Raw genomic sequence first — 13,522 nt, 5'->3', positions numbered from 1 at the left:
AGGTAATCTACAAAGCACATAAATTCCTTAATTTCTTGTGGTGACTTTTAACAAGCTGTAGTAGTGTCCTTCAGTGAATCAATGGAAACCACACTGGTTGAAATTTGTGAGGGTTATCTGAAAAAGATTTTGGAATTGAACTTTATGTAGACTAGCTTCTGCCTCTAGCATTGTCCTCCTAAGATATATAGCTCTGTTGAAAAAAAAGCAAATTAAGATTTCATTTCTGCTGTGTCAGTATGGAGGAGGTCTGTGTGCAAGAAGACATCTCTGTACAGTTAAATGTGGAATGGGATGCTTTCCACAGATGTTAAAGAAACCAAAATGGCAAAAAGGTAACACTGTAAATGATACTGTTCCTTGAAAAATCAGAATCAGTATAAATAACAGTATATTTGACAGGGTAAGATACACTTTGGAACTCAGTCACACCAAATTGAATTGAAGCAAATAATATAGATTAGAATATTTCAGTTGCAACTGAGTCAACACTGATTTCAGTTACATGTTATTTTTTAAACTGTATCTTCACAACACCTAGGGGTTTTTTTAATGTTGTATCAAAATAGGGCTGCTTTTGAACAAATGTATTCAAACAAGACATGGCACTATTCAGCAAAATGCTATGCTATCAATTTTAGGGCTAATTAGTCATTTCATAGCTCTTAGTGATAGATAGCACCAATTTTTTATTTATTTTGAACACTTGAGTTTGCTTTTTCTCCTTTTCTAAAATATCTTTCTCAAAACCATTTTTATTGAGCAAGAGTAATTTGTCAATTCTTTTCCTCTTGTTTACTCCAGGGATTGCAATCATGATTCTGAGAATCTGAATTACCTTTATATTCCTATAGCTTTCTCAGTCTTTTTTCAAAGTCCTCTACTAAAAAAATGCAAGCATTTAATTTAATTAGAAAATCTGATGCCTCATAAGGGTGGTCCAATGTCTGACTCTAGATTAGAGGAATAAAATAACTATTTATCTAAATATTTTCTTCCTATTTTCTTTCTATTGTTTCTTTTTATGGGCTTTTTCACTTTTACAACATTTGTATAACGTGAACAAAAATGTTATGTAGAGCAAAAGCTGAATAACAACAATTTATATGTCCTTTGCACCTTTATAAATGCTGACAGTAGGTGAATGCAACAGCGGCAGTTTAAATATTTGATTCAGTGAATTAGGTTTTGTCTCAAAATAAAACTTAAAAATACATATCCAAGGGAGCTCTGAGATCTGTTGTATTTCTATCATCTTGCATTCAAAAAATGTATAATATACATAAAAGTACAAAATTGATACTTTTGTCTTCTGTTCCAGTAAAGGAAGGGGGAAAAATCCCACCTAACAGTCCTCTGTCCATCAAAGCATGAGCCACTTCCTCAAAAAAAGTACTTTAAAGAATAGAAAAGAGTTTTGCTGTGTTGTAAAGGTCAAAGTATAACTTCTGCCAAACTCTACAGGAAATATTAATTTCATTATGTCTGGTTAGGGAGTCCTCACTATATTTGCACATTTTCTCTCTATTTAATTTTCATTATTTGTGTTAACATGTTACATGATCTGCAGAAAAGTCACATTCAATAAAAAACCTGTTTTTTTTATTTTTTTTCTGCTTCCACATTTCGCAAGAATTTAGGAGGAACATTCTTCCCAACAGATTTTTATTTTTAAGGGACTGAAAATACAGTTGATAAAAAGCTGTCCATCTTTGTCAATATATCCACAACCTCTTTCTTACTTTGCCAAAAGGGTTTGATATTAACTTAACCCAAGATTTTCAGACTCTTATTTAAAGACTCTAAGACTGGATAATCTGCATGAATCCCATATTTAAACGTAGAAAGCACAAAAAATGCAGCGAAAACAATGTGAGCTACAGAATTCATGAAACTGAAAATCTGCAAGCTCAGATAAATTTTATGGTAATTTTTTCTCATTAGAAGGTCAAGAAAATGGTGACAGTTTAGCTTCAAAGTCTCGAAGTACTTGTTGAAAATACAAGCACTAAACATAAATAGAGATCTCATCTATCTCTAGATAAATTTTACATATATACATAATATAAAAATCATGAATGACCTTTATCTTGACTTGTGAGTTCATTTTCATCTCGTTTTCTTCTCCCCTGCCTAGCTGAGGGGGAAGTAATAGAGTGATTTGGTGGGCATGTGGCAGCCGCTGAAGGTCAACTCAACACAAAAACATATTACATGTTTTGTAGGAAGTATCAATTCAACAGAGAGCTTTCCATCAAAACTTCATGAAGTTTAACAGTTTTTGAAACGATAAGAAAAATTAATCTGTATTGTAAATACTTAAATTTGAATTTTACCAGCATTGGATTAACTTTATTGAATATAATACTTGCCTGATGGAGGTAATTAACTTTCTTCACTGAAGTTTACAGAGTTTATGTGTTCTATTTATCACTGACAAATGCGTGGTTATAACCAAGTGAAGAAAATCTAATATTCACAGTTTGGAAAAAATGGTTGTAGAAAGGCTGAGACATTCATTTGAAGAAAACTAAAGTGTTCTCCCCTCTCTCTTCACTCCCACTTTTGGATCTTTTTCATTAAATTATTTGCTTGTATCTAATACAAAAAATACAAAATAATATTGTTTAATATCCTGTGTACCATATTGATTTCCTGCGCAAAACTAACTTAAATTATGTGATATTTTTCTATTCACTCAAGTCGTACAGATCATAGGTTGTATACATCTGATACTTCTGTCAGATACTTTATTTGTATTTATGTTTATGAGTTGCTGGTTTATCTCTGATTTCCAAAAATAATTAAAATTTAGCAAGAAATGTTTCAAATGAAATGTGTGTAGTAATTAAATTCAGCTTATTTACCAAAATATTTAAACTTAGACTTGGTAGTTTTTTAATGGCCTTTCTGTCATTCATTATTTCAAGCTGTTGTAGAACTGTGATTATGAGAATCAAAACACAGCCTGAGCAGGTGGATTGCGGGTTATATTCCTGTTATTCCATTTCAGAAACAAATTCTTTTGTCTTGACTAACAGAAATATACTGAATATGTGTATACATGTGTCTGAGCACACAAGTGTGTGCAAAATACATTTTACAAACAGATGTATAATATCTATTTCAATGTGAACGTGTAATTCTGAGGAATAAAGTCAGTCTGAATGTGATACTTTTCAATTTTATCACAAGACCACTAGAAAGGTTTGGTGACCTCTATCAAGGTTCTTTCTGGAGGAAGTGTTTCATATGTGTTAATTAGTTCAAGATTAAAAGGTGATTTTTGTTTTTTAAAGCTCCCAAAATAAGCTTATTGCCACAGATTATCGAGCATCAGTAAACTAAAGAAGTTTCTACACCTAAGATAATGATTTGAAATTAAAAAATGCTTTCTGAGAAGTGATAAGGACAAACTTAGGGTTAGACTCTCACTTCTGTAGCTCTAGGTTGATTCTATAAATGTAAAATTTTAATGCACCTTCTTTTTAAGATTTATTTAGAAACAAATGAAAAAACCCTGCAACAAACAAGCAAATGAATAAGTAAAATCAGAATTCAAAACAGGTGCAAAACAGATAGTTTTAGACAGAGATATTTTTTTACCTCCAGAAAACTTTTGTCAAGAATATTTTAAAAGCAACTTTTCTGAGCTTTGCAAGAGGTATTCAAGTCTTTGATAAATTTGTGTTCACTGAGCTTTGATAACAATAACGGTGGTATTTTTGTGGTGTACATAGTGAAGTGTATTTCAGAATATTTTCCTTCGTTCACAGAGACAATATTCTTTTGCACTCCTTTTGACAGCTGCAATGATTTTTGAGTTATTATTTTCTTTTTACCAGAAGATTATGTGAATACAGTTGAAAGCTAATTAAATACAAAACACTGAAAAAATTTCATGTGATGATGGGTCTGTCATTAAAGGCTTTGGAAAGCTTTAAATTTTGACCCTAAATGGAGGTTTAGCTCATTACTGGTCTTCAGAGATAGATATTTTTCGAAAATGAAGGCTGAACAAGCCTTCAGTCTCTTAAAATATATAATCCATGGCCTTTTCATAGAAAGCTGGAAGTGCACAGATTAGACCTTTAAACCACCAGGTGATGTCAGCTATTAAAGGTTGCTTCAAACAGTAGCCAGCTCAAGTACTCAGATCAGCACTAGGTGTGGCCCCTCACATCTAGCTATTCTAATCAAAACCAGAAAAGCCATAAGAATACTACACAGAAGTAAAGCAAACCTGTGGTTAGTGTTGTCAAGTGAATTGTCAGCTGAGTGGTTGTTATCTCTACTGGCTCAAGTGTGTGCAATATGCATTCAAAGTTAGAATTAAGCTTACTCTTCTTACAGTGACCTTGAAACAGTGTCTCTCTCATTTCAGTAGTTCTCCATTACATTGCAAAAAGCAGAAATAAGGGAAAAATCTACAGTCAGAGTCTCAGAAGTAGCCTCTGGTAACAGTAAATACCATTCTACATGTTTTTGCCACTGGATTTAGACAGCTCTCCCTTACCACTGAATGTGAAAAAAAATTGTCCTTCTATTACCAATAGATAAGTAAAGAATAGCAATTACCCATTCGCAGTATAACATTTATGGATACTGTTATTTATATTAGTGTGAACACCAAATATTTCTATTTCAGAGCCTCATAAAGCTTCTGTAGGGAAAATAAATAAATACTTGAACAAACAAAAACACGAACCCAAGCCTCCTAATGATATTCAAAATCTAGGCGCAGAGGTCCCTCCACCACCAGCAGAGACTTAGATGCTTCACAACTGGTCCCTGAGGACTTTGTCCATCAAAGTGAATCCTACACATCAAGCATTTCTATTTCCATTTGTTTGCCATCATTTCTGGCCTCAGCCGTGGGGGTTGCTACTGCCAGGAATGGCCAAACAGGGACGCATTTCTGGAGCAGAGTGCTGAAGGCAGAGGCAGGCAGATATCCTTGGGTTTGGTTCAGCCCCTTGATGGTCCCAGGGTCAGCTGACAGGGGAGGGGAACCTCGATGCATGCTTCTCCTACTAATTTCATTCCAGGGCCAGCAAGTGATGACCAGAGCCTGGAAAGGGATAACGGGTCAGCAGGATGTGGATCATCTGAAGAGCAGAACAAAGGAATTCCAGTCACTCCAGCTGGTAAGTCACTTCATTGGAATCCAACTTAAATGCATCTAAGCAAAGAAAAGTACATAACAAGGAGATTTGGAGGAGTTAGAGATGTGTGTGCCTACAGGGCTGCAATTTACTGGCATCACAGAGACATGGTGGAAAGGCTTCTCTGTCTCGACAGTACAGAATTAAATCAGGCCAAGGATGTCAAAGGCATCACAAAAGCTTCTATAGGTGATAAAAGAAAGGGTTAGGAAAATGTGGGCCCTCTACAAAGGGAAAAAGGATACCTGGTTATCCAGGACATGGAAAAGGCTTTCACAGAACCACAGAACCAATAAGCTTGGAAAAGACCTCTGAGATCTTCAAGTCCAACCTGTGACCAAGCATCACCTTGTCAACTAGATCATGGCACTGGTGTCCAGTCTGCTCTGAAACATTTCTTAAAATGGTCACTCCAGTGATTTCACTACTTCTTTGTGCAGTCCATTACAACATCCAATCACACTTCCTAAGAAGAAATTCCTCCTAATGTCCAGTCTAAATCTCTCCTGGTGCATCTTGAGACTATATTCTCTCATACTGTTGCTGGTTGCTTGGCAGAAGAGGCTGATCTCCACTTGGGTACAACCTCTTGTCAGAGATTTGAGGAGAATGTTGAGGTCAGGCCTGAGCCTTTTCTGGTCCAGGCTTTGAGCCCCCTGGTAAGGCCAAAGCTGTTCCTGCCTATGGCAATGGGGAGGGAACCAGATGACCCCTAATGTTTCTTCCAACAAAGCCATTCTACAATCTTGTGATGCAGTGTAAGGTGCAAGATCCAGGCACAAAAATCTGCCACGACACTCAGGGATGAAGTAAATGTTTCTCTGGAGAAGAGGGACTGGGTGGCAGCCCCCAAGAAGGCTCCACACAACTTTCCTCAGCCAGCTCGTCACAGAGGTCTGCTGTTTACTGAGCTGTGACGGCTTCAAGCTGGGGTAGCACATGCAGCTCTGTCCCTAGCAGGGACAGCGTAGATTTTTCAGGGACTGATAATGTCCCTGGGACCCTGAAAAATGCATTCAGCCACCTGGAAAGCCCATCTTAGTCTGCACCTAGCTCTGCAGCTTAAGCTTTCTGTGAGCAGGGTGATGGCAATGTCTTTCTGTTCCTTTCCTTTTCATTAAAGCTTGAAGGGGAGAAAAATCCTAAAGGGATTGCTAAGGACTTATTTAAAATTAATAAAGATGATTTCCGTATATTGAAAACTGGTCATATATCTCTGATGTTACAAATAATAGGCAGAAACAGCTGCAGTAAGTGGAATAAATTTGATAACACTTTAAGTGGATTAGCCAGAGAAGAACATACTGTGTGCCTGCAAGAATAAGAATCAGAAGGCAGAGAAAGAGGGGAGAGTCTCAAAAGCAGTTTTATGCTCAGAGCACCAGAGGCTGAACGCTAGCCCTTGGAAAAATTCACATTTGTCCTTTCTAGAACATTTCAAGTTCTCAAAGATATTGTGCATCATGAAATTAAGCTGGATTTTGTAATATCCAGTTAATATCTGCTGTTATGAAAGAAGAAAGAGAAATGGAAAATATTATGAAAGAGAAATACTTTGTCCCAATGTCCCTGGTCAAGGAGGCAGCAGCATCCCGTCACTGATGCCTAGTATCTAATGTATGAAAACTATTGCAAAGGCATTGTAGGTGTTCTCTTTGTCTATATCCCAACTCCACTGCCAGGAGATGGAAAAACTCTTATTTATCTTCTTTTTTTGATCACTAGAATAAAACACTCTCTATGGGAAATGATAATTCTGTACTTTTCTGCATATTTCTGACATATGGATAAATAATTAAGAAAGTGTTTCCTTTTATCAATGTCAAAAAGTTAGGAATGTCTCAGGACTGCAGCTTTGAAAGATTTTTACATGAGAGTTTGTAAAAGTGCCAGATTGAAAAGTTTTTCTCCACAGGGAAGAAGTGGTAGAAATGACAAGTCTACTATTTCTCTCCAAACTTCCTTAAGTCTACCTTGAAAATAAACTCAGTAAGTTAAAGGACATTTCATCTGTCATTAATCATTCAGGTTTTTCACCTCTTTACAGACTGCCAGCCTGGTTGCTATTCATTTAATATTGTATTTTCCACTACTAGGTGAATTTAGAATATCAACTAATTTTATCTGGCGCCTATGACAGGAAAGCAACATTTGGTACTTCTAGAATTTATTCATTATATGAATCATCAACCCTGTGCTCTTGCATTCCATAATCTGAAATAAAGGCCATTTAAAGTGCAGGTATATGTCAACTCATATAAACAACCTACCATGCAGGTTCTCCCGCTCTGTAAATACCATCACTAGTAGTCAAAGTATCTTTCTCTTTCTGCTGGTTGCTTTCTGACCTCTGCCCCTTAACTTTGCATGCTGAAAATGTCATCTTAGCAAGGCTCCCAAAATTGTTAATACTGATACAGCTGTCTTGCCAACAGCAACAGCATTGTTACCCTGAAAAGTCACCACAGGTGAAATTGGAGTAGTCTCTTCCAAAAAATTTTCTCTTGAAAGCTGTGTTTGTAATATGTAGTTAAACCTCTTCAGTATACCTAAAATGAAATAGAAATCCCTTCAGTCAAGTGTGCAGTTTTATCCTTTCCCCCAGTGCTGGCAAAGCCCTTCCCGCTGTCAGACAGAAGGTGTGAGCCTCTAACTCTGCAGTGGACAATGTTAACATGGCAAGTGTAGCCGAGCCAGTGACAATACCACAGAAACATTTTGCTTATTTTCTGAAGGCCAGAACACTGGACATTCCCCCTAATGTTTGAGAAGGGGAAAGGAAGGATAATTCTCATACTGGACTAAGCAACGGACCCTTTCATGAGTACCTGCTACCAAAAATTTTATCAATTGCCTATATCAGTTGAAATTTATCAAGAAAATTTTAGTTTCTACCTTCTTTGAGTCAGAGTAATTTGAATCCTTGCAACTGTTCACATTAGAAAAGACAACACATAAACTCCCCAAACATTTTAACACATTATTTAAACAATTTAATGCATTAAAATTAAACACACAGCTGCTTGCTGGTCTTTCTGCCTAGCACTAAGTACTTTCCCAGCTACTTCAGCAAGATAGGTCACCCCTTTTAGATAACACAGCACTTCAAATTAATTAAACAAAATGAAGCAGATGCATCTGCATGCCTCTGTTTTTTACTCCAAAATACTGCCCATCTTTGAAACTTAAGCAGCCGGTTCTTCAGCAGCAGTAGCAAGTTTATGCTCATTAATTCCTACAGCTCCTCTGGCCTTCCAGTTAACCAGAGAAGGATATGATTTTTACTGGTTTGAATTTCTAAGAGCTGCTTTCTATCTCCTTGTTTTTAGTTAGATTGCTTGTTCTCCTGATGAAGAAATGATTTAATGAGCACAGTAAATGTCAGATAATATTGGAGAACTGATTCACAACAGTAAATATCTTGTTCAAATGTACCCTGGAAACAGTTGCTTGCCCTGAAAGTTGCAAAGTTAGAAAACTCTTTCCTTAATTACTATTAGCCTTAATGCTAAAGGCTTTGAGTGCCAAATCAAGGTGGTAGCCCTGCTGCAAATTCTGAAAGAGTGGCATGCACTGGGAAATGAGTGACCATTCAGCAAAGACATTTGGGTAAATAAGCTGTGGGGTGCTCTAAATCCCAGGAACTTCCTTAGATAGAAGAAAAGGGTTGGGTTCCAAAATAGCTGGGAGGACCAGACTATTTTGTTTTCTTTTAAAAGGTTGTTATGTCTTGAAACTTTTATATGCACAACTGATTAAACAAAATAGTATTTTACACTATATTACATGTCCATTGGTGTGACACTTAAAAACCTCCTTTCGTGTGGCAGTGAGGATGAAACAGGCACAAGGACACACACCCCTCACTCAAACAAATGTCATATGGTAATTGGTGATATTTTTCTGTCCTTTTCTTATAAATTAAAGGTTTGTATTTGAAGAGCTTTGTCTTTTCTAGATGAGCCATTTCCTGTTTGTTTATTCTGCAGTAAGAGTCTCTATTATTGATACAAAGGAGAGGATTATCAATAATGTCAAATCTATCTTTTCTTAAAATAACTAAGGTTTCTAGTCTGTTGCTGTCAAATCCAGAATTGACACAGAATATTTTGTTTCTAAATGTCAGCAGATGACAGTGGCAGCTTCACCACATATCCTAAAGTTCATACAGAGCTCCAAATTGTTGAAGGAACTCTCCATAAAATTTTAAGTCAACTGAACTACTGGGGCTTGGCTTTTAACATCCATAAGTGGTGTCCCATTTAATTATTTTTTAATGAATTTCCATGAATAATAGTATCCCATGAATGGCAGAGCTCACAGGAAAATACTAGATACTTTTTCTGAGTATTATCTACCTATCTTCATACTGAAATAACTCTCATTTATTTTGTTCTTTTCTTCATCCTTTCTTACTCTGCCCAAAAATACTTTCTCTTACCTTAAAATCTTTATTTCCTCTAAGTTTTTGTCTTTGACTTCTTACAATACTGCATATACTGCCTTGGAATGTCTCTGTTCTGTTCTCTCTGGACATACCTCTTGCTTGTAATGTTTCCCTCTCCTAGATCTGTGATTTCATCTGACTATACTATGCATTATATCTAGTTTGAAAAACCTGACTGGTTAAACAAAAAAAAAAAAAAAAAAAAAAAAAAAAAAAAAAAAAAAAAAATCTCACTTTGGTCTATAGCTGACAATAACTTACAAGTGTTTGGTTTAGATTGTTTTTAAAGCTCCATCATTAAACAATGCTCCTTTGTGAGTTGACAGGCTGTTCTTTCTTTACTGAAGATGACTTCAAAGTTTACTTTCCAACTGCCACAGAAATCCAACGGAACATCAGAATTCCTTGGGAGGTTTGCAACAGTATGGACCTGAAAGAATTTACTCTTTGTAGGTCTTCCAAATATTTATTTCTGTAGCAGAGTATATAAATTCCTTTAAGGTCTGGATTTCCTAATTCTAATCCACACCATACGAGTAGCTCAAATCCCAGTGTTTAGGAACAGCATAAAGCAAGAACTCAGCACTCTCTGGCCATTTACCCCTCTGCAGCTGGCTGCAGAGTAGGAGAGAGCTGGGCATTATGTCCACCAGTTTTGTCAGGCAAAGAAACAAGAGGAATTTTGAAATGTAACTTTTTATCACTGTCCAAAAATTAAACCAAACCAACCAGGCAAAAACAAAACCAAAACCCAAACCAACTAAAAAAAAAAAAAAAAAACAAACAAAAAAAAAAAAAAAAAAACAAAACAAAAAAAAAAAACCACAAAAAACAAACCCCACCACCAAACCCTGGAAACAAAACAGAAACTCAAAAACATCAGCACACTCCTGAAATTATTTTGGTTTGTGGGGCTTGTTTTGCAATCAGCATTTTTCAGTACAAACTCTCTTCCATATGAAAAGTCTATTAAGTCAACTAAACAAACAAGGGTTAGAGATTCAGTTCCATCATAAAAACAGATTTCTTTTGACAAATGTAATACAGCAGGACATTTCTTTTCAACTTCACTAGTATTCCATTCTGTTGAGCATTCGATGTAATGAAATGCTCAACCTTGTGATGAAAACATAGATTACAACACTCAGAAAACACATGGATCAAACAAACGCTGGTGCTCCAGAATTGCTTTATAAATGAAATGAAGTGTGCTGAAACTTTGGGTTGTTGACAGATATTGATAGATGTTAGAGATCCAGTAGCTCGTCTGAAATTTATCTAGACTATGCAAACAACCATATCTAAACCAGCAGAAATGATGTGTTGAAACTTCCATTAATTTTCAAAATGTCAGAGGAGCTGAAGCTTAAATGCTTTCCCCTTCAGCTGGCACCATTAAGGTAAGAGATGTCTCTCTATTTAACAAAAACATCCAAACATCCAAACAAACAAGCTAAAACTCAGCAGGCTTTTTCAAACCCCAGCAAAGTTTGTCTATATCATAACTGTGTTTCCCCATTCATAATCTCAGGTTGTTTACTTTCTGTAGAACTCAAAGTTTACCTTGAGTTTTACAAAATTGCAGTATTTTAAGTCAATAAGTTCCTGAACTTCAGAATTGTTGTCACAAGGTCAAAAAATCATTGAAAGAAACAAGAAAAATGGATATAAACTGGATTTTGTAAAGCTCTCCTGAAATGAGTATTTCATTATAGCCTTTCCAAGCAAGCTGAAAAAAAAATGTATTTTCATATAGTACCATTAAACACAGGTTGCATTATATGAAAGTTATTTCTGTGGAAATCAGTTTTCTGTCACATATGAATTAACCTTAAAATTTTCTTGTCATTTTCCCTGAAGCACCTCAGCACTTCCTTGGAAGTAAATAAAACTGACTTCATGAACTCTCAGATTTCTTGTCAGGAGAGAAAATCTTACTGTGATACAGGAGGCCTAGTATTCCCTTTACAAATCAAAATCAGAGGAGAGTTATTCATTATGTGTCTTCTTCCTAGAGACTAAAAGAAATTATCAAATATATTAATAAAGGTGATCTGAAAGAAAATAATAGAATATTTTGAAATTATCAAGCCTAAGGCTTAGTAACGGTGTCTGTGTATATCACATCTGCTAAACTGAAACAGTTGCCATGCACTTTTTAAATTTTAAAATTTTTGTCAAGCAGAGGAGAAATTACTGTATGAAAACAGGCAGAGATAACACATAATTTTTGGTTTGTTTATTATAAACAGTTTACTATCATTTTTCACTCCCTTCTCATTTCAGGGAAAAATAATATTTATTGTTATTGGAAATTATTCTGACCAATAATGGACTTAGGTTTTGGAATATGTTTTTCTTAATAGCATCAACACAAGAAAAGTAAAACATATTGCAAAAAATACAGTGTGGCAGCTGCCTTTCTTTCATTTGCCTTACTTCCTAGTGAGCTTGCACTCAGTGCATCAGAGACAGTGCTAAGGGTTTAAAATAAACAGGGTTACTCAGAACGTCAGCTAAAGCATTATGAAGCACGTGAGGTTGGCAAGCATAAAGATCTAACAGTAACTTTCCATCAGAAATGAGCATGAAAACTAAATAGAAAATTATGCATTTGTGGAAAGGACTATTTACTTTTCATATATCAATAAATGGGCTCTGTTCATTCAGTGATAATTCCTACAAAAAGATACTGCTGAATTTGAAACTGCAACTTCTTAGAATTTTAGATTTTAATTATTGTAATAATAAATCCTTGGTTATAATTGTATATCAATTTTACTACCCATTGATTGAGAAAATGGAACTCAATGCCTTGTTGAAATAGACAGCTGGAGAAAAATGTTCTTTCCCTTTCCCCTTTCCCTTTCCCTTTCCCTTTCTCCTTTCCTTCCTTTCCCTTTCCTTTCCCTTTCCTCTTCCTTTTCCTTTCCTTTCCTTTCCTTTCCTTTCCTTTCCCTTTTTCCTTTCCTTTCCTTTCCTTTCCTTTTCCTTTCCTTTCCTTTCCCTTTCCTTCCTTTCCTTTCCTTTCCTTTCCGTTTCCTTTCTTTCCTTTACTTTCCTTTCCTTTCTCTTTCCTTTCCTTTCCTTTCCTTTCCTTTCCTTTTCCTTTCCTCTTTCCTTTCCTTTCCTTCCTTTCCTTTCCTTTTGCCTTGTCTTGCCTTGCATCCCATCCCTTGTCCCCTTCCCATCCGTTGTCCCTTCCCTTGTCCCTTGTCCCTTGTCCCTTGTCCCTTGTCTCTTTTCTTTTTTTTTTTCCTTGTTTGCTACAATGTTTTCAATAGAAGCAATGAATTTTATTTCATTATTTCTGCAGTCAGTTACTGACACCTTATTGCTTTGATTTAAATGAGAAATTCCTTTTGGCTGAGCTGAGCCAAGGCCAGAACAAACCATTATTTTCTGATTTGACAGAGAGCAGAAGAGGGGAATTCTGTGTTTCACAGAAGCAGCACTGACACTTAGGAACCTTTTGCTTTGAGGGTCAGGTCTCTGAAGAAGGTGGCAGTCTGAAGGTGTCTGCCTGTCCTGTTCCTCCTGCGGGCAGTGCCCTGTGACCACTCTGTCCCCTTTCAAGTCACTGCTGGAGTGTTTGTGCGGTCACTGTCCCACTATCCCTCAGGAGAAGGTAACTGCACAGCCATGGGAGCAATCACAGCCTGGCTGGGCTGCTCAGCGTTAGAGCCAAAATTTGCTGTCACAAAGGACAGAGGAGTTTATTACAGGTCCAATCTCAACAGCTTCTCGAGAGCCTCCCAATGGCTGGTGACAGACAACTGCTTCTGAGCTCCTGTCAGGAGATGTGCTATAAATAACTTGACAGCTAAGTGATGCCGCCGAAGAAGTGGAGAAATGGGTTAGGAGGGTTTTAAAGATTTGGAATTACCTTAGAGATCCAAGAATTAGAATC

This window comes from Chamaea fasciata, unplaced genomic scaffold (assembly GCF_029207755.1).
Source record: "Chamaea fasciata isolate MVZ Bird 193981 ecotype frontalis unplaced genomic scaffold, bChaFas1.0.hap1 SCAF_7, whole genome shotgun sequence".
NCBI lineage: Eukaryota > Metazoa > Chordata > Aves > Passeriformes > Sylviidae > Chamaea > Chamaea fasciata.
Note: the sequence above shows the minus strand (reverse complement) of the source record.